Raw genomic sequence first — 22,488 nt, 5'->3', positions numbered from 1 at the left:
ACAAAAGGCCGAATTTGTTAGCCTTACAGCTGACATGTGGTCCTCCATTAATATGGATGGATATCGTGGTGTGACTTGCCATTACATAACACCAGAGGCAAAAATGGCAACTGTTGTACTGGGTGTAAGGAGGTTTTACCAAACCCACACAGCCCAGCATCTCATGGAGGCTAAAGCCTTGCTAATGGCTGAGTGGGGAATAACCTCCGAAGTTCAGTGCATGGTGACTGACAATGCATCTAACATGATCCTAAGTGCCCAGCTACTCCACCTTCGCCATGTCCCATGTTTTGCTCATACTTTAAATTTGATTGTGAAAAAGGCACTAGATCAAACCCCAGTCATCAATGAAATACGCCAGAAGGCCAGAAAGATAGTGGGGTTGTTCAGATCCAGCTGCAAAGCAAAGGACAAGCTTGTGGAGATGCAGAGCTTGATGGGAAGACCAACTCTGAAACAGATACAGGAGGTTGACACGAGATGGAACAGCACATCTGACATGCTACAGCGCTTGTATGACCAACGTGAACCAGTGGCTGCTGCACTTTCCAACTTAAACAATGATACTGCTCCCCTGACAAGTATTGATTATGACATTATTGAACAATCAATGTCAATACTGCAACCATTCAAACTCGCAACAACAGAGATGTCAGAGGAAAAGAGAGTGTCTGCTTCAAAGCTTATACCACTGTACAAGATGTTGCAGCACAAGCTTGCACAGAAAAAAGGAAATGCAACGCAGGAATCAACTGTTCAATTAGGTAGGCCACAATGACCATACTACCCATGTGATTGGCCATAACTGTCATATTATTGTCATTATTATAAATATGTGTTTCTCCTGTTTTGGCTCATAGGCTCACATCTGCAAGAAGGTCTGCACTCCAGATGTGGAGGTTATGAGAGTTTTAGAGCCTTGGCACTGGCTACACTGCTGGACCCAAGGTTCAAAAATGTGGCATTTGGAAATGCTGCCAAAGCCCAGGAAGCTGAAAAGCATATCACACTGGAGTGTGCTTCACTGATGCGTATTTGCCCAGAACTCATGATCCACTAACTTACTGGAAAGAGAGAGCAGTAATCTTTCCTCATTTGTATGTCCTTGCAAAAAAATATCTTTGTATGCCAGCAACAAGTGTCCCTTGTGAGAGGATTTTTTCAAAGGCTGGAGAAATTATCTGTAAAAAAAAAAGTAGGCTAAGTCCTTCCACAGCAGATAAATTAATATTTTTGAATAAAAATCTCTAAAAAAGTGAGACATTGTGGCTTGATTTCTTTTATTAATATTCATTTTTCATGACCAAAATAACATTATGCACAGTGAGGAGCCTATAGGTTACAAGCTTCACATATTAGAACATTATAATAATAAAAAAACAACACATTTTTTTAATGGCTCGTAAAGGTTGTTTCAGATCAACACCTGCAAGTCACCACTAGGTGTCACCGTTGAGACGGGTGTCGGATTGATTCGAAGCCTCGAAACAATATGGCACATTTGGTTCAACTGTTTCATTGGTTCACGAGGCCTCGATTTTGCCATCACTACTTTTCGGCACATTTTAGTCCAAAAAAAATAACTAACGTAGAGAGTGTGGCCGCATTGCATCGATGCTCAGTCTGTCTCTTTAGGGCAGTGGTTCTCAAACCTGTCCTGGAGGCACCCCTGCCCTGCACATTTTTATTGTCTCCCTTATTAGACACACCCAAATAAGGTCTCGCGGTCTCTACTAATGAGCTGATGATTTGAAACAGGTGTGTTAGATGAGGGAAACATTCAAAATGTGAAGGGCAGGGGTGCCTCCAGGACAGGTTTGAAAACCACTGCTTTAGGGAACTGTGCGTAAAATGGCACTGTTTTGCAACCAATTTGCACAGGACCATGTCTGAAATACTTTTTGGCAGCTGTGAGCCCAAAAAAAGCTAACGTGGGAGTGTGGCAGCATTGCGTCAACGCTCAGTCAGTCTCTTTAGGGCAATGGTTTTCAAACCTTACCTGGAGGCACCCCTGCCCTGAACATTTTGTATGTCTCCCTTATTAGACACACCCAAATCAGGTCTTGCAGTCTCTACTAATGAAGTGATGATTTGAAACAGGTGTGTTAGATGAGGGGAAATGCGAAATGTGCAGGGCAGGGATGCCTCCAGGACAGGATTGAAAACCACTGATCTAGGGATGTGTGAGTAAAAGGGCAGGAGCCAACTTGGAGAATGCGGGCATCGATCACGCTACCTCTCGCGCCTACTGCTTCCCACCGACTGAGCCAAAGTAAGCCCAAAGTAAGCCCACATGAGCCAATCGCGTTTCGCCTGTGGCTTACTTTTGACCAATCGCGTTCCGCCTGTGGCTTACTTTTGACCAATCGCGTTTCGCCTGTGGCTTACTTTTGAACAATCGCGTTTCTCTTCCGTGGCTTACTTTTGATCAATCGCGTTTCTCTCCTGTGGCCTCCTTTTGACCAATCGCCGTTGTTGTCATCTTTGTTAAAGGTAAGGCTATTACTTTATTCATTGAAAACTGGTCATTATTTGTTCATATACAGTGTGTATTTTTGGAAAATGAATCGTGTCAGTATAGCTAGCTAGCGTGTACAGTTCATGCTTTCTTCAGTACCTGTGAACCTGTAACTTTTCACATGATAAATGATCAGATAAGTTAAATTTATCGACTGTCAGCTAATTAAGCTATGCTACTGTCAACAATGATGTGTTTATTGTCTAAGAAATCATGGTTTCTGGGCCCTATGAATGAAAATAATGATTAAACTATTTACATTTATATTTGGTATTAACACATAATAACACACACACATTTTAATTGTAAAAATCATTACCAAATTGTTGTGGAGATATGGAAAACTGCATTTACCAAGAAATAATTGATATTTTCTAAAATAATGTAATAATAATGACTTTTTTTTATAAAAAAAACATTGAGAGTCTTAACTAAAAACAAACAAAAAAAGGCCAAATGTATCCATATGGGCCAAAGTATGAGGGAATAGTTTATGCGTAGCTCGTTAAATTATTGTTACACACTTAACATACAGGTGTCTTTTAGATTGCAAAAGGTAGTAGTCTTTTTCTGATTTTCATTTCAGAAAATGTATGCATATCCCTCTTTTCAATGGCAATCGGCAACATCAAGCCGACTCCTCATGGCACCTTTGGCGGAGGCGAGGCGCCTTGAAAATGTGGAGTCTGGAAGGGCCAAACCTAAGGAGGAGATGCTGTCAGAGGCCAGTACTTTTGTCATCACAAACGGTGGAGACCCCAGTGACCAGTTTTTAGTACTGGCTCACTGCAAACTTCAGTTTGGGAAGTACCAGGGCCAGAGATTTAGATGGCTCCTGGAAAACTCTCTGGGGTATGCCGTGTATTTGGTGCTCAGCATTTCCAATGAGACGGCGCAGACAACACCCCTGTCAGAAAATAAACAACTGTTCCTACAGTACTCTTCTCAAATTAGAGAGATGGCAGAAGAAGTGGAGAAGTATCAGAGGAAGCAGGAAATGCAGGCAGAAACCCGGGCAACTGGAGACCAGGGCTGCTTGATGGTGGAGTTTGGTGACTTCCAGGGCCGGTCCATGAAAGATGTTTATGAGGACCAGAGCAAGGAGGCTCAAGCACTCATCAGGTACCTCGTTAAGGCAGATGCCAGGCCCAAAACCAACATGGCCATTTTCAAGACATATGTCCTGAAAAGACGGGCTTCTGCTGTGGGCACCAGCGTACGTCAGCCTGCACCTCACGCTGCAACCTCCAGTGCTTCTGCAACCACTGCACCTCCACCTGCAGCTATCCAAACTGGTGTACAGAAGACCGCAACTGTGAAAGCACTGTTGGCACGTGGCAAAAATTTGTCGCCTTCACAGCTGGCGAAAAAACTCACATCACCAGTTAAACCCTGTGAGTAGGAGTGTGAATATAGAATTTTACCTACAGCATTTCTACATATATTAATTTATCATTATGGCAAACTTGTCAACTTGCCGTTTCCAGATCCATTATTCCAGTCCACTTTACCTCCTCCAGCAGCAGAACCCCCAGCCAAACATTTGCCCCCCATGCAGCTTTTCGCTACTGGTAAGTAAGCACCATCTTACATATGTTTGTCTCTGTGTATTGTTCACAATGATAGTTTTAACATTTGTGCTCCAGGCAAGTCCGTTCCCACTGCTGAAGATGACGATGAGGAGCTGGTATTTGCTGCATCACAATGTGAAGCACAGCTAAATACAGGTGTGGCATATGACACAAATGCACATATTACAAGAATGTTTTGTGAAAACACACTGAGAAGCGTTATTTCTTGGGGGAAAATAATCAACATTTTAAAATATGTTTTGTTTACAATACAGAATTATATCATATCATGCCTCAAGCGGGATGCTTTCTTTGAGTGCACTTCTTCAAAACCGTAAGGATGTTCCAAGGTGTCAGTGTATTTATTTGCGTTTCCGAACTTACCCGTTGTTAGATAATCACCAGATAACTTTTTCACACCGCTTGCTCTTCTCACACACTCTTCAGCTCTCCCTGAGCAGACAGGATGGTGGAGATTCATTGTTCTAATGATTAGAGGAACAGTTTTTCCTTACTCTATCTGTGTGTATGCTTCATGTCCGTGGGCTTCGTTGCTTTACACTTAATTCATCACACCACATTTTCCTTCCTCCATTCCATCTGATCCTCATTCTCAGTGAGCTGCACTGATTCCATTCTCCTTAAATTAATATAGTGTATGCTGTGTTCTTTGCTTCCTTAACACTAGTACCACTTTCTTCACTCTCGTTCCTAAATATAACATAATAATTATGAATACTTGTCCAAAAATTGTGCTTTGCAGGCTGTTTGTGCGCTGCATTTATGGCATATTACTATCAAATGCAACAGTCATCCTTATTGTTTTTTTTTTTCACTATTCACTCAGAGGACTGTGCTGGTCCATCTCCATCAGTGGAAACTGCCAAGGCACCAGCTCCTTCACATCACCAGCCACCAGCTTAGCTTCCAAGTCACTGGAAAGATCAACTTCCACCTTTCCAGCATGAGTGGATCCGGAACACACTATTTAAGGCCGACCCACGAACCGGCAAGTCAGATTTAGTGTCCCAGCTGAAACTTTGGTGGTATCCTCCTCAGCCCCCTTTAATAAACACTCAGCCCCCTGCCTCACCTGACCTCTTCTTCTGTCGGAATTTACCGTACCGTGCGTAAGGTCTTGGACATCGACGGGTGGTATGACCTTGCCACTGAGTATCTGGAGTGCAAACACTGCAAAAAGAAATATCCTGCCTGGTCTGAGGACATCCTAGGACAGCTGGATATGGGCCACCGCAGTCAGTTTCCAGCTTTGCTGACATACAGGTAATTCATAATGACAATCATTCATTATTAGGTGCTTTTATATGGGTTCTTTTTTACCAACTAAAGCATTTGCATGATTATACTGTTGCTTCCTTAGATACTCATGTGACAACCGGGTGCTGAGGATAATAAGGGAGAGGACACTGGGCAACAGTGTGACTCAGCTTTACAGGAAGCTGATGGAACAGCACAGTGAGGCATGGACACAGCGTGTCTTGCAGTACTTGACTGCCTGCGAACCATTCACAAGGTCCTCCCTTGTGCAGCCTCCTGTGTTTGCTGATCCTCCACTTTTACCTGCCCTGCCTAAACCTAAGTGGCTGTTAGCCGTGTATGCCAGGGATGTTCTGGGGCGACTGCACGAGGTCAAGGCCAAATTAACATCTGTCTTTGGCTGTGTTCTCAAGATGGATTCGACAAAAAAGGTATCAAAGCCCTGTTTATATCCAGAAATTTGCCAGACATGGATGTGTGTGTGATGTGCATACATAAAGAGCACATCTTTTATTTTTCCCAATAGGTTACAAAGAAACTTGCCGGTGCTGCTTCAGGAACAGCTGCCTGGTGCACAAATGTCGGAAATGAACACGGCCAGGTCCTTGTCTCTGTGCTGACAGCTGCCGAGGGACATGGACTGGACTCCATGGCAGCTGGTCTGATGAAACGCTACCGAGAGGCAGGAGAGGCAGCCCCAAAAGTGATGTACGTGGACAGGGACTGCTGCAGTCAGTATGGCCAATCGCGGGTGAAGATCATGTTTTCGGAGTGGGATGAGCTTGTAGTGCGCCTCGACATCTGGCACTTCATGCGGCGATTTGCTGCAGGTGTCACGACAGAGGCTCATCCACTCTACGGGATCTTCATGGCACGTCTGTCCACGTGCATCTTTCAGTGGGATCCAGAGGATGTGGCTGCTCTTCGCTCTGCAAAAGAGAGTGACCTGGCGGCAAAGAAGACTGGCCACATCTCAAAAAAAGGCGGTCAGTGCTCGCATTACCCGGAGGGAGTTGGCACTGCACTGCCGGAGGAGGACCAGGGGGGTGGAGGAGACCGCCAGATTGATTGGGTCACTGATTGATCAGTTTGACAGTGCGGATGGGAAGGACACCCTGGAAGTTCCTCTGCTGGACCACGAACGGATCCAGCAGATATGGAAGGAACAGCGCAAGCACGTCCAGTGTATACAAGACCCAGAGAACTTTCCGCTGTACATGAAGACAGGGACACTGAAGAAAGGCAGCGTGGAGCTGTGCTGCTACAGGTGTGCTCGTGGCTCTACCTCCTTGGAGTCGTTCCACCTCCACCTGAACCGTTTTATTCCAGGTATTACATCCATATGGATTATTATTTTTCTGTAGAAAATATAAGCACTGTAACTGCTTCCATCACTTTAAAGTAATGCCGCATTAATAAATGTCACACTCTACATTACAATTACTTTTTAATGTCATTAGCATTGACAAAGCTGTCTTGACTAACAAGTCACTAGTAATACAGGAATAAGTGACAATCATTTTTAATTTAGTTACACAACTCTATTAAATGTAGTATACAAGTTACTTCAGAGCACCTTATGTGTAGTACATATATTGTACATATGTGACATATAAAACCCTTTTTTATATATTTTTTAATATTATTTAACTTTTAGGAACCAGTGCCAGTGATGCACATTTTTAGGCCTATCTCCTTGAGGGCTTGATGCGTTGGAATGATGACCGAATGGAAGATGCCATAAAACGGGCGTCCTCCATTCGGACATATGGCAGTGCCATGAGAGAGGCTGTGGACCGGCTTAGCCGAACAGTCTTTGGGAAGCCCTGGGATGAGCGCTATCGCCCTCCTGGAGCATATACAGGTAAGAAATTTAATTTGTTCTTTTGCAATATTCTATTAAGTTATCTATTTAGCCTCCAATGTACTTGATAAATTATTAAGAGCACTTTTTTTCTTTTTTTATTATTTTATTATTGTAGGTGAATTGCTGGGAATCGAGTACCTTTACAGCCAGACTGGCAAAACACTGACTCCAGTGCTCCAGAACCCAGAGGAGGAAGACTGGCTGGTGGAGGAGGTTGATGATCAGGACCTGCTAGGTGAGGGGTTTGAGGAAGAGAGCATGGAGGACATCACAGTTCCAGTGCTGTATGAGGATGACCCCTGCCGTGATCTCAGAAACAGCCCCTCATCTTTGCCTCTGCCTCAGTCCCCAGCATCACTGGCTGAGCCGTCCACATCATCTGGAGGAGAGGGACAGTATCTCGCCCCTGCCTCTTCAGTGCTGTCACAGCCATCTGACACTGGAAGCAGTGTCTCCGGCGAGGCTCAGGTAAGACACTCTAAGGGCTTTATTTTGTTTCAGTCTCGTTTTATTCCAAATACACTACAAGCAAGGTGTTTTTTTTTAAGCCTGCATTTATTTGATTCAAAATACAACAAAAGCAGTAATATTTTGAAATATTTTTACTATTTAAAATAACTGTTATCCATTTGAATATATTTAAAAAAGTAATTTAGTCTTGTGATTTCAATGCTGAATTTAACATCATTACTCAGGGCACATGATTCTTCAGAAATCATTCCAATTTGCTGCTAAAAAAAACAGGTGCCGGGTGCTATATTATTATTATTAGGTTAAAAATAGCTTCTAGAGATTTTTTGTTTAGGTTTCTTTGATGAATAGAAAGTTCAGTATATATTGTAACATTATAAATGTCTTTTTCATCTATTTAATGCGTCCTTGCTAAATAAAAGTATTAATTTCTATAATTTAATACTAAATATATAATGATTTAAATGTTCTGACTCCACACTTTTGGATGGTATAGTGTATAATGTTAAAAAAGCTTTTTATTACAGATAAACTCTTATCTTGGATCCTTCTATTCATCAAAGAATTTTGAACAAAATGTACACAACTGTTCTAAATATTGATGATAATAATATCAATAAAAAAAGGTTTCTAGAACAACAAATCAGGATATCTGAATGATTTCTGAAGATCATGTGACACTGAAGACTCAGGAATTATGCTGAAAATACAGCTGTGCATCACAGAAATAACTTACACTTTAAACTATATTCAAATAGAAAGCATTTTTATTTTAAATAGTAAAATTATTTCACAATATAATGGCTTTTGTTGTATTTGAATAAAATAAATGCAGGCTTGTTGAGCAGAATTCTTTAAAAAATGTAAAAAAATATTTCTGTTCAAAGGCTTTTGACTGGAAGTGTATATTAACACTAATCTGCATTTACTAGGGAGCAGTCATTGGACCTGATGGCATCGCTGGGTGGGACAAGGTCCAGGATCTGGCTGGTTTCCTGGTGGGTCTTCGTGAGGCTCCTTACCTCACCGACCTGCAGGTGACAGAGGCCATCCAGCTGTGGACAGCTCTCCCTGATGTTGATAAACAGCGGGTCAACTATCAGCCTCGACATCAGCCTCAGCTGACACATGGGCGCTTTAAGGCACCGAAGCGGTCCGGAGTCACACCGGGTGTGGAGAGTGTGAAACGGTGTCTGATTGGACATCCTGGGGGTCCAGCACAGTGGCCCAGCACCAGCCGCTTGGTTGAGGCCATTTGTATGAAGCTGTGTGCTTTACACAAGTCACCGACCAAGAAGGCTGGAGTTTGCACCCCCAGGTGGTCTAAAATCCTTTCAGATTACCACCACATCCGAGACCTGGTGCTTAACAGTCAAAGGCTGATGGATGAAACAATGATCCAGCTGTTTGAGCTGAACCAGAGGACACTCATTCAGTGGTAAGCAAGGCACATTATTTGGTTCAAGGGAACTGAATACTTCTGTACACACACACACACACACACATATATATATATATATATATTTTACAAGTAATTTACTTTCAGGTTTCAACGGCAGCAGAAGAATCAGGAAATGAGTGTCCTCGCCCAGGGACTGACTCCATCTGACCCAATTGATGTGGCTGATACGCAGCTTCCTCTGCCGAGGGAAAAATTGGATGACGTGCCATCAACATCAGGCCCAAAACATCAATTTATCCTTCCGCCAAATCGAGAAGGACAGGCTCCAATTCTGCGACCGGGTCGCCGGCCCACTTCTGCCAAATAGGAGTGCCCTATCGCACCCGTCCCCACAGCAGCAGGAGTTGTGCAGCCCATTTCAGCACCTGGGTCACTGTTAGGCACACTAGTCCTTAACCCAGACATGACTGTGTCGATGGTGATTCCATCTTCTGGTGCTTTGACATCCGGTCCAGGCCCAGCTCCGCCTGCTCCAGCGCCTGCTCCAGCGCTGCTGCTTCTGTGTCCCGTTACACCCAGAGGAACAGGTATAACTGCTTCCCCACAGCCAGAGAGCTATCTGTTTCCAAGTTGGCCTCCTCCCTTCCGGGACTGGAATTGAGACCCGCTGGTCTAAGTGACATCTGACCGTTTCAGCTGTCCTACCTAACATCCTTCTACATGTTAGATACAGCCCCATTTTTAGGTAAATTAAGAGGCCAACTTGCATTCGTTAGCCTTTCACACTGTCTCGAGGACTTTGATTGCCCTAGGGGTATGATTCTTGCTTTGGGTGCGAGAGGTCCCGGGTTCAAATCCCGGACGAGCCCTTGTTCAGGTTAAAACGTGAAGCTTTATTGTCTCATTGCATTCACAAACATTATGGCAGGTTTTTTCCAATCAGGCAGACACGGATGGCTAAGTTAGCTCAGCTGGTTAGAGCGTGGTGCTAATAACGCCAAGGTCGCGGGTTTGATCCCTGTACTGCCCAGCTGTTTTTATTGTCTGGGGGCTCATCTCTGCTCTGCTCTTCAGCGACGACAAAGAGTAGGGTGATCTCACTGAAATCACTGCTTGCTAAGCAGAGGTTTGTTGTGGCCGAAATACCTCAGTTGAGAGAACGTTAGACTGAAGATCTAAAGGTCCCTGGTTCGATCCCGGGTTTCGGCAACATCTCCCACACTTTTCCCTTTTTTGAGGCGGGCCATTGACCAAAAATCACTGGGTTCCAACCTCTCTGTATAACTGCTTCCCCACAGCCAGAGAGCTATCTGTTTCCAAGTTGGCCTCCAACCAAGCAGTTTCGGTTCCATGGTGTAATGGCACTCTGGGCTTTGAATCCAGCGATCTGAGTTCGAATCTCGGTGGAGCCTGTGTGCTTTCTTGCCGCAGGAAAAGATAAAACAGCACTAGTTTGGCGATGGTGCCAGTGTTTGTAGCCCTGTGAGCAACAGCTGCACCAGTTAAGGTTCCATGGTGTAATGATTAGCACTCTGGACTCTGAATCCAGTGATCCGAGTTCAAATCTCGGTGGGACCTATTTTGCAACCAGTTTGCGCAGGACAATGTCTGAAATACTTTTCGGCAGCTTTTAGTCCAAAAAAATTAACTAACGTAGAGAGTGTGGCCGCATTGCATCGATGCTCAGTCTGTCTCTTTAGGGCAGTGGTTCTCAAACCTGTCCTGGAGGCACCCCTGCCCTGCACATTTTTATTGTCTCCCTTATTAGACACACCCAAATAAGGTCTCGCGGTCTCTACTAATGAGCTGATGATTTGAAACAGGTGTGTTAGATGAGGGAAACATTCAAAATGTGAAGGGCAACGGGTGCCTCCAGGACAGGTTTGAAAACCACTGTTTTAGGGAACTGTGCGTAATATGGCACTGTTTTGCAACCAGTTTGCACAGGACCATGTCTGAAATACTTATTGGCAGCTGTGAGCCCAAAAAAAGCTAACGTGGGAGTGTGGCAGCATTGCGTCAACGCTCAGTCGGTCTCTTTAGGGCAATGGTTTTCTCCTTTCTTGGAGGCACCCCTGCCCTGAACATTTTGTATGTCTCCCTTATTAGACACACCCAAATCAGGTCTTGCAGTCTCTACTAATGAGCTGATGATTTGAAACAGGTGTGTTAGATGAGGGGAAATGCGAAATGTGCAGGGCAGGGATGCCTCCAGGACAGGATTGAAAACCACTAGGGATGTGTGAGTAAAAGGGCAGGAGCCAACTTGGAGAATGCGGGCATCGATCCCGCTACCTCTCGCATGCTAAGCGAGCGCTCTACCATTTGAGCTAATTCCCCTGGCCTTTCAAGAATGATGAGCATAGCTGGGAATGACGGGTTTGATGCAAAGAGGCTGTCCCTCCTCTGGGCTTGCTCCTTTGCACTGGCCGAGATTATGTTGTCGAATTTACAAAGAGATTAAGCTTTTGTGTTTAAGGACCTTCTCGGTCTTGTTACGCCAGTATGCATGTGTATGGATTCTTGTATTATGTAGGCTACCTTGGAACACTCGGATCATGCAGACAACTTCTCACCTCTTTTGCTCACACTGACTTAAAGTCTAAGGAAGCGGTTCTCAATTCTAGTCCTCGCTCCCCCCAGGTCTGCATGTTTTGCATGTCTCTCTTTGTTAGCACACCTGATTCGGATAATCAGCTCATTAGAAGTGAGCTCCTAGTGATTGACATGGTCCCTACACATTGTTCATTGCTCCCCACTCCCTGAGCAGGGGAAATCCATCAAAGTATACTTCACTTTGGAACATTGGTTCACGGATTTGTGCTGCGCAACTTCTTCACACATGGAGAAGTGTGACATCATTTACCTCGATACACCACTGTATTACTCACTATGAATTGAACGTATACATACGCTTTGAACTTGAATCACGGAGGGATGTCATGTGATGTCCAGTTCTCAGGGCACTTACGGTCGAATGGAACAAATGTCTGAAGCTATACGAGAAACTTACAAAATGTGAAGAGCAGGGGGCGCGAGGACTGGAATTGAGGCCCGCTGGTCTAAGTGACATCTGACCATTTCAGCTGTCCACCCTAACATCCCTCTACATGTTAGATACAGCCCCATTTTTAGGTCAATTAAGAGGCCAACTTGCATTCGTTAGCCTTTCACACTGTCTCGAGGACTATGATTGCTTCCACGTTAGTTCATGTTTCTTCTTCTGTTGTTGCTGAAATAGCTATTTTTTCTTGTCTTTGGGCAAGAAGGCTCGTTGGTCTAGGGGTATGATTCTTGCTTTGGGTGCGAGAGGTCCCGGGTTCAAATCCCGGATTAGCCCTTGTTCAGGTTAAAACGTTAAGCTTTATTGTCTCATTGCTTTCACAAACATTATGGCAGGTTTTTTCCAATCAGGCAGACATGGATGGCTAAGCCAGGCCGGTTAGCTCAGCTGGTTAGAGCGTGGTGCTAATAACGCCAAGGTCACGGGTTCGATCCCCGTACTGGCCAGCTGGTTTTATTGTCTGGGGGCTCATCTCTGCTCTGCTCTTCAGCTACGACGAAGGGTAGGGTGATCTCACTGAAATCACTGCTTGCTAAGCAGAGGTTTGATGTAGCCGAAATAGCTCAGTTGAGAGAACATTAGACTGAAGATCTGAAGGTCCCTGGTTTGATCCCGGGTTTCGGCAACATCTCCCACACTTTTCCCTTTTTTGAGGCGGGCCATTGACCAAAAATCACTGGGTTCCAACCTCTCTGTATAACTGCTTCCCAACAGCCAGAGAGCTATCTGTTTCCAAGTTGGCCTCCAACCAAGCAGTTTCGGTTCCGTGGTGTAATTGTCAGCATTCTGTGCTTTGAATCCAGTGATCTGAGTTCGAATCTCGGTGGAGCCTGTGTGCTTTCTTGCCGCAGGAAAAGATAAAACAGCACTGGTTTGGCGATGGTGCCAGTGTTTGTGGCCCTGTGAGCAACAGCTGCTCCAATTAAGGTTCCATGGTGTAATGGTTAGCACTCTGGACTCTGAATCCAGTGATCTGAATTCAAATCTCGGTGGGACCTAGTTTGCGCAGGACAATGTCTGAAATACTTTTCGGCACCTTTTAGTCCAAAAAAATTAACTAACGTAGAGAGTGTGGCCGCATTGCATCGATGCTCAGTCTGTTTCTTTAGGGCAGTGGTTCTCAAACCTGTCCTGGAGGCACCCCTGCCCTGCACATTTTTATTGTCTCCCTTATTAGACACACCCAAATAAGGTCTCGCGGTCTCTACTAATGAGCTGATGATTCGAAACAGGTGTGTTAGATGAGGGAAACATTCAAAATGTGAAGGGCAGGGGTGCCTCCAGGACAGGTTTGAAAACCACTGCTTTAGGGAACTGTGCGTAAAATGGCACTGTTTTGCAACCAAGGACCATGTCTGAAATACTTTTTGGCAGCTGTGAGCCCAAAAAAAGCTAACGTCGGAGTGTGGCAGCATTGCGTCAACGCTCAGTCGGTCTCTTTAGGGCAATGGTTTTCAAACCTTTCCTGGAGGCACCCCTGCCCTGAACATTTTGTATGTCTCCCTTATTAGACACACCCAAATCAGGTCTTGCAGTCTCTACTAATGAGCTGATGATTTGAAACAGGTGTGTTAGATGAGGGGAAATGCGAAATGTGCAGGGCAGGGATGCCTCCAGGACAGGATTGAAAACCACTGATCTAGGGATGTGTGAGTAAAAGGGCAGGAGCCAACTTGGAGAATGCGGGCATCGATCCCGCTACCTCTCGAATGCTAAGCGAGCGCTCTACCATTTCAGCTAATTCCCCTGGCCTTTCAAGAATGATGAGCATAGCTGGGAATGACGGGTTTGATGCAAAGAGGCTGTCCCTCCTCTGGGCTTGCTCCTTTGCACTGGCCGAGATTATGTTGTCGAATTAACAAAGAGATTAAGCTTTTGTGTTTAAGGACCTTCTCGGTCTTGTTACGCCAGTATGCATGTGTATGGATTCTTGTATTATGTAGGCTACCTTGGAACACTCGGATCATGCAGACAACTTCTCACCTCTTTTGCTCACACTGACTTAAAGTCTAAGGAAGCGGTTCTCAATTCTAGTCCTCGCTCCCCTCAGGTCTGCATGTTTTGCATGTCTCTCTTTGTTAGCACACCTGATTCGGATAATCAGCTCATTAGAAGTGAGCTCCTAGCGATTGACATGGTCCCTACACAGTGTTCATTGCTCCCCACTCCCTGAGCAGGGGAAATCCGTCAAAGTATACTTCACTTTGGAACATTGGTTCACGGATTTGTGCTGCGCAACTTCTTCACACATGGAGTAGTGTGACATTATTTACCTCTGTATACCTCGATACACCACTGTATTACTCACTATGAATTGAACATATACATACGCTTTGAACTTGAAACGTGCGCTTCGGTACACATCAGAGTTTGTGGCCTTTTTTGATAATCGTGGCCTGCATCCGGTGCACTTCCAGGAGCCACCACCACTTGCTTCAGTACCCAGCTACAAATGGCTCCTCACTGTATACAGTCAGGACATTCTCAACAGGCTCGATCACATAAAGGCCAGCATAACATCCACGTATGGATCAATTTTAAAAATGGATTCAACTAAGAAGGTCAGATAAGCTGCTTACTTGACTGTACCCTTATCTATAATGTATTTTTAGACCGAGAGTATATTTTTTTCAGTGTGACTGATTTGGATGCCTGTTGTATTATTTGCTATGCTTATTGTTTCTTTCAGATCACCAAGAAGTTGAGCGGGCCTGCGAAAGGCACAGCACAGTGGCTTACCTCAGTGGGCAATGAGATAGGTCAGGTGCTGATGAGTGTCCTGACTGCGAATGAAGGGGCTGGGTTAGACCACATGGCTGCAGGGCTCATGGAGCGATACCGGAGTGCTGGTGTTGATCCTCCCACTGTCATTTATGTGGACTGTGATTGTTGCAAGACAGTGGGAGAGACTAAATTGAAGAGGCGGTTCAGCGGCTGGCCCGATGTCATCGTCCGCCTAGACATTTGGCATTTTATGCGACATCTGGCAGTAGGGTGCACCACTGATGCCCACCAGTTGTACCCTACTTTTATGGCTAGGCTGTCATCCTGTATTTTTGAGTGGGATGCAGGGGATCTCACTCTGCTGAGACGGGCCAAAAGGGAGCAACTCATCCAACAGGGCTGGCCTACACTGACGGAGGCAGAACTGGACCATCATTTAACTAAAGCTGAGCTGCTCCAGCACTGGAGGAGGAGAACACGAGGAGAAGAAACCACTATCCGCCTCCTTGATATGCTCATCAGAGAGCTCATGGGTGGCAAGGGGAATGATGCTCTTGGTGTTCCACTACTTGACAGTGTGAGAATGCAGCACATCTGGAATGTCCAGAGGCGGCACGTCACCTGTATCCAAGATCCTCCAAATGTGCCGCTCTATACTGAAACTGGAACTACAAACAAGGGTGGGGTGGTTCTAAAAACCTATCGTTGTGCCAGAGGCTCCACATCCCTGGAATCATTTCACTGCCACCTCAGCAGATTTATTCCAGGTTTGTCATGTCAGAATATACCACATTTTGCCACTAATTCATGTTTATCAAGATATTTGCAGATTAAATTTTCTGTTTTGCATTTTCTCAAAGCAATATTTGGCTTTCTATTTCTTTTTCTAGGGAACAGCGCAAACAGCCTGAACTTCCAGATTTATTTCCTGGAAGGTTTATTACGCTGGAATCAGGACCGGGCTGAAGCTGCTGTTGCAGATGAAGGTTCAACTCTGCGCTCTTACACAGGGGAGCTGGTTTACTCTGTCAATGAGAACTACAATAAGTTGTATGGCAGGAAATTGGTCCCAAGCTTCACTCGACCTGCAGTATACACAGGTAAAAATATTTTGATAAATGCAGCTCATGATGTAGCATGTTTTTGTTAAAATTACAATTGCTTTTGGACAGTAATAATGTAATTTTGACATATCAGAGAAAAATTATACTACCAGAATATTTGTACATTATTCTGTGTTCTAGGTTTCAGGGGAGAAAATAAAATACATAGTAGAATATAGAGTAATCCTGTCTTTTTATGATACCCTCTGAATTAGATATATATTGTTCATACAGAAGTGGACAACAAAATATTTACTGCATTTCTGAATAAACCTTTCTGCATAATTTCCATTAAAAACGTTTTCTGTTACAAATATTTCCTCAGGAGAGCTCATTGGAGAACAGTACTTGTTGAGGCAGAATAGTCAGCCCCTGGAGGACATGTGCCCTACCTCTGAGAGGACCTCTCATTTGCTGGAGGAGATTGATGTGGAGGAGCAAGTGGAAAGGGATGAGGGTTTCATTGATTTCTGTGGAGAGGAAGCCACAGTGGCAAATCTTGTGGCATCAGATGACTTAGTCCTTTCAGGTCCACCAGTTCTACCAGCTGCACCAGTTCCCAGTGTCCAGGCTCCTTCAGCTGCACCAGTGCCCAATGTAGCTGCACCTGTGCCCAGTGTCCAGACTCCACCAGTGCCCAGTGTCCAGGCTCCTTCAGCTGCACCAGTGCCCAGTGTCCAGACTCCACCATGGCCCAGTGTCCAGGCTCCTTCAGCTGCACCAGTGCCCAGTGTAGCTGCACCAGTGCCCAGTGTCCAGGGCTCCTTCAGCTGCACCAGTGCCAAGTGTAGCTGCACCAGTGCCCAGTGTCCAGGCTCCACCGTGGCCCAGTGTCCAGGCTCCTTCAGCTGCACAAGTGCCCAGTGTAGCGGCACCAGTGCCCATTGTCCAGGCTCCTTCAGCTGCACCAGTGCCCAGTGTAGCTGCACCAGTGCCCAGTGTCCAGGCTCCTTCAGCTGCACCAGTGTCCAGGCTCCACCACTGCCCAGAGTGCGGGCTCCTTCAGCTGCACCAGTGCCCAGTGTAGCTGCACCAGTGCCCAGTGTCCAGACTCCACCAGTGCCCAGTGTCCAGGCTCCTTCAGCTGCACCAGTGCCCAGTGTAGCTGCACCAGTGACCAGTGTCCAGGCTCCACCACTGCCCAGAGTCCGGGCTCCTTCAGCTGCACCAGTGCCCGGTGTAGCTGCACCAGTGCCCAGTGTCCAGGCTCCTTCAGCTGCACCAGTGCCCAGTGTCCAGGCTCCTTCAGCTGCACCAGTGCCCAGTGTAGCTGCACCAGTGCCCAGTGTCCTGGCTCCACCACTGCTCAGAGTCCGGGCTCCTTCAGCTGCACCAGTGCCCAGTGTCCAGGCTCCACCACTGCTCAGAGTCCGGGCTTTTTCAGCTGCACCAGTGCCCAGTGTCCAGGCTCCACCACTGCTCAGAGTCCGGGCTCCTTCAGCTGCACCAGTGCCCAGTGTCCTGGCTCCACCACTGCTCAGAGTCCAGGCTCCTTCAGCTGCACCAGTGCCCAGTGTAGCTGCACCAGTGCCCAGTGTCCAGACTCCACCACTGCTCGGTGTCCAGGCTCCTTTAGATACACCCTCAGCAATGGTAAATTTTCCTTTTCTATACGAATTGTGACTCATTTAGTTATTTGCCATTAAGCAGTAAACTTTCCTAACAGCATGTAAATACCTAACCAACAGTTATATATTTCCAGGCTGTTGACGAGCACTGCATTCCTGGAATGGACCGGGTGGATGCGTTGGTGGAGTGTCTGGTGGAGCTGCGCACACAGACAAGCCTCACACTTACCAACCAACAAGTTGCGACCATTGTGGGTTTTTGGCAGAACCTGGACAAATTTGATAAAGACAGGGTAGTGTATGCTGCTCGTCATCAAGACAGGCTACTTACAGGACGTTTTAGGTCCCCGAAAAAGAAAGCTGTCTTCACTCCTGGTGTCGAAAGCACAAAAAGGTGTGTTTTGGGTTCTAGCGGCTCTCCAGCACAGTGGCCTAATTGCTGTTGCCTTGTTGAAATGATTTTCATAAGGTTATGTCACATCCACCGAAGCCCCAAGAAACAGCGGACAGAATCTCTGTCTAGATGGGATCTCATTCTTCCTGATTACAGAAGAATTCGGCAGCTAATCTTGAGCAATGGAACGGTGATGAGTGACACAACCCTTCAGCTAGTTGAGGTAAATCAGAGGACTCTTACGACGTGGCACAATAACCGTTTAAAGGGTCAGAAGGTCTCCTTGCTGTTGCAAGGGCTGGACCTTCCAGAGGCACGTCCAGTAGCTTTGGATGCTTTGCCTCCAGCACGAGTACAGCCTGTTGTGCCTCCACAATATAGCCATCAGTTGCATACCTACCAGATGCCACCAGACACAGCTGGACAGGCAAAGACCAAGTTTAGAAAGACTGGGCCCTCAGCTACCTGTACATTTGCCACAGCAACTTCAATCTGGCCATCAGCCGTACACCCTCAGCGTTCAGCCACGTCCACCCAGTTAAGGCCAATTTGTCCCAGGCCGACAGCACCACACCCATTGGTTCCTGACACACCCACTGCCCCTGTTGTGTCTCAGATGTTTCTGGTGCCCTGCCTATTTTGCAACCAGTTTGCGCAGGACAATGTCTGAAATACTTTTCGGCAGCTTTTAGTCCAAAAAAATTAACTAACGTAGAGAGTGTGGCCGCATTGCATCGATGCTCAGTCTGTCTATTTAGGGCAGTGGTTTTCAAACCTGTCCTGGAGGCACCCCTGCCCTGCACATTTTTATTGTCTCCCTTATTAGACACACCCAAATAAGGTCTCGCGGTCTCTACTAATGAGCTGATGATTTGAAACAGGTGTGTTAGATGAGGGAAACATTCAAAATGTGAAGGGCAGGGGTGCCTCCAGGACAGGTTTGAAAACCACTGCTTTAGGGAACTGTGCGTAAAATGGCACTGTTTTGCAACCAAGGACCATGTCTGAAATACTTTTTGGCAGCTGTGAGCCCAAAAAAAGCTAACGTCGGAGTGTGGCAGCATTGCGTCAACGAATAGTCGGTCTCTTTAGGGCAATGGTTTTCAAACCTTTCCTGGAGGCACCCCTGCCCTGAACATTTTGTATGTCTCCCTTATTAGACACACCCAAATCAGGTCTTGCAGTCTCTACTAATGAGCTGATGATTTGAAACTGGTGTGTTAGATGAGGGGAAATGCGAAATGTGCAGGGCAGGGATGCCTCCAGGACAGGATTGAAAACCACTGATCTAGGGATGTGTGAGTAAAAGGGCAGGAGCCAATTTGGAGAATGCGGGCATCGATCCCGCTACCTCTCGAATGCTAAGCGAGCGCTCTACCATTTCAGCTAATTCCCCTGGCCTTTCAAGAATGATGAGCATAGCTGGGAATGACGGGTTTGATGCAAAGAGGCTGTCCCTCCTCTGGGCTTGCTCCTTTGCACTGGCCGAGATTATGTTGTCGAATTAACAAAGAGATTAAGCTTTTGTGTTTAAGGACCTTCTCGGTCTTGTTACGCCAGTATGCATGTGTATGGATTCTTGTATTATGTAGGCTACCTTGGAACACTCGGATCATGCAGACAACTTCTCACCTCTTTTGTTCACACTGACTTAAAGTCTAAGGAAGCGGTTCTCAATTCTAGTCCTCGCTCCCCTCAGGTCTGCATGTTTTGCATGTCTCTCTTTGTTAGCACACCTGATTCGGATAATCAGCTCATTAGAAGTGAGCTCCTAGCGATTGACATGGTCCCTACACAGTGTTCATTGCTCCCCACTCCCTGAGCAGGGGAAATCCGTCAAAGTATACTTCACTTTGGAACATTGGTTCACGGATTTGTGCTGCGCAACTTCTTCACACATGGAGAAGTGTGACATCATTTACCTCTGTATACCTCGATACACCACTGTATTACTCACTATGAATTGAACATATACATACGCTTTGAACTTGAAACGTGCGCTTCGGTACACATCAGAGTTTGTGGCCTTTTTTGATAATCGTGGCCTGCATCCGGTGCACTTCCAGGAGCCACCACCACTTGCTTCAGTACCCAGCTACAAATGGCTCCTCACTGTATACAGTCAGGACATTCTCAACAGGCTCGATCACATAAAGGCCAGCATAACATCCACGTATGGATCAATTTTAAAAATGGATTAAACTAAGAAGGTCAGATAAGCTGCTTATTTGACTGTACCCTTATCTATAATGTATTTTTAGACCGAGAGTATATTTTTTTCAGTGTAACTGATTTGGATGCCTGTTGTATTATTTGCTATGCTTATTGTTTCTTTCAGATCACCAAGAAGTTGAGCGGGCCTGCGAAAGGCACAGCACAGTGGCTTACCTCAGTGGGCAATGAGATAGGTCAGGTGCTGATGAGTGTCCTGACTGCGAATGAAGGGGCTGGGTTAGACCACATGGCTGCAGGGCTCATGGAGCGATACCGGAGTGCTGGTGTTGATCCTCCCACTGTCATTTATGTGGACTGTGATTGTTGCAAGACAGTGGGAGAGACTAAATTGAAGAGGCGGTTCAGCGGCTGGCCCGATGTCATCGTCCGCCTAGACATTTGGCATTTTATGCGACGTCTGGCAGTAGGGTGCACCACTGATGCCCACCAGTTGTACCCTACTTTTATGGCTAGGCTGTCATCCTGTATTTTTGAGTGGGATGCAGGGGATCTCACTCTGCTGAGACGGGCCAAAAGGGAGCAACTCATCCAACAGGGCTGGCCTACACTGACGGAGGCAGAACTGGACCATCATTTAACTAAAGCTGAGCTGCTCCAGCACTGCAGGAGGAGAACACGAGGAGAAGAAACCACTATCCGCCTCCTTGATATGCTCATCAGAGAGCTCATGGGTGGCAAGGGGAATGATGCTCTTGGTGTTCCACTACTTGACAGTGTGAGAATGCAGCACATCTGGAATGTCCAGAGGCGGCACGTCACCTGTATCCAAGATCCTCCAAATGTGCCGCTCTATACTGAAACTGGAACTACAAACAAGGGTGGGGTGGTTCTAAAAACCTATCGTTGTGCCAGAGGCTCCACATCCCTGGAATCATTTCACTGCCACCTCAGCAGATTTATTCCAGGTTTGTCATGTCAGAATATACCACATTTTGCCACTAATTCATGTTTATCAAGATATTTGCAGATTAAATTTTCTGTTTTGCATTTTCTCAAAGCAATATTTGGCTTTCTATTTCTTTTTCTAGGGAACAGCGCAAACAGCCTGAACTTCCAGATTTATTTCCTGGAAGGTTTATTACGCTGGAATCAGGACCGGGCTGAAGCTGCTGTTGCAGATGAAGGTTCAACTCTGCGCTCTTACACAGGGGAGCTGGTTTACTCTGTCAATGAGAACTACAATAAGTTGTATGGCAGGAAATTGGTCCCAAGCTTCACTCGACCTGCAGTATACACAGGTAAAAATATTTTGATAAATGCAGCTCATGATGTAGCATGTTTTTGTTAAAATTACAATTGCTTTTGGACAGTAATAATGTAATTTTGACATATCAGAGAAAAATTATACTACCAGAATATTTGTACATTATTCTGTGTTCTAGGTTTTAGGGGAGAAAATAAAATACATAGTAGAATATAGAGTAATCCTGTCTTTTTATGATACCCTCTGAATTAGATATATATTGTTCATACAGAAGTGGACAACAAAATATTTACTGCATTTCTGAATAAACCTTTCTGCATAATTTCCATTAAAAACGTTTTCTGTTACAAATATTTCCTCAGGAGAGCTCATTGGAGTACAGTACTTGTTGAGGCAGAATAGTCAGCCCCTGGAGGACATGTGCCCTACCTCTGAGAGGACCTCTCATTTGCTGGAGGAGATAGAATTGGAGGAGCAAGTGGAAAGGGATGAGGGTTTCATTGATTTCTGTGGAGAGGAAGCCACAGTGGCAAATCTTGTGGCATCAGATGACTTAGTCCTTTCAGGTCCACCAGTTCTACCAGCTGCACCAGTTCCCAGTGTCCAGGCTCCTTCAGCTGCACCAGTGCCCAATGTAGCTGCACCTGTGCCCAGTGTCCAGACTCCACCAGTGCCCAGTGTCCAGGCTCCTTCAGCTGCACCAGTGCCCAGTGTCCAGACTCCACCATGGCCCAGTGTCCAGGCTCCTTTAGCTGCACCAGTGCCCAGTGTCCAGACTCCACCATGGCCCAGTGTCCAGGCTCCTTCAGCTGCACCAGTGCCCAGTGTAGCTGCACAAGTGCTCAGTGTCCAGGCTCCTTCAGCTGCACCAGTGCCAAGTGTAGCTGCACCAGTGCCCAGTGTCCAGGCTCCACCGTGGCCCAGTGTCCAGGCTCCTTCAGCTGCACAAGTGCCCAGTGTAGCGGCACCAGTGCCCATTGTCCAGGCTCCTTCAGCTGCACCAGTGCCCAGTGTAGCTGCACCAGTGCCCAGTGTCCAGGCTCCTTCAGCTGCACCAGTGCCCAGTGTCCAGGCTCCACCACTGCCCAG

General features: G+C 46.1%; 4 non-coding genes across 4 annotated transcripts; 3 read left to right on the top strand and 1 right to left on the bottom strand.

Annotated features, from left to right (window-relative positions):
- The first annotated feature begins 10,613 nt into the window (after window positions 1-10,613).
- On the top strand, window positions 10,614-10,685 carry trnaq-cug (transfer RNA glutamine (anticodon CUG)). Its single transcript has one exon. It is a non-coding gene; the product is annotated as a tRNA-Gln (tRNA).
- Window positions 10,686-11,374: 689 nt separating this feature from the next.
- trnaa-agc (transfer RNA alanine (anticodon AGC)) lies at window positions 11,375-11,447 on the bottom strand. The gene has a single exon. It is a non-coding gene; the product is annotated as a tRNA-Ala (tRNA).
- Window positions 11,448-12,375: 928 nt separating this feature from the next.
- trnap-ugg (transfer RNA proline (anticodon UGG)) lies at window positions 12,376-12,447 on the top strand. Its single transcript has one exon. It is a non-coding gene; the product is annotated as a tRNA-Pro (tRNA).
- A 96-nt stretch (window positions 12,448-12,543) lies between these two features.
- Window positions 12,544-12,617, top strand: trnai-aau (transfer RNA isoleucine (anticodon AAU)). The gene has a single exon. It is a non-coding gene; the product is annotated as a tRNA-Ile (tRNA).
- The last annotated feature ends 9,871 nt before the right edge of the window (window positions 12,618-22,488 follow it).

Source organism: Carassius carassius, chromosome 8 (genome assembly GCF_963082965.1).
Source record: "Carassius carassius chromosome 8, fCarCar2.1, whole genome shotgun sequence".
Lineage (NCBI taxonomy): Eukaryota > Metazoa > Chordata > Actinopteri > Cypriniformes > Cyprinidae > Carassius > Carassius carassius.
This window is presented reverse-complemented; position numbering and strand designations above follow the sequence as displayed.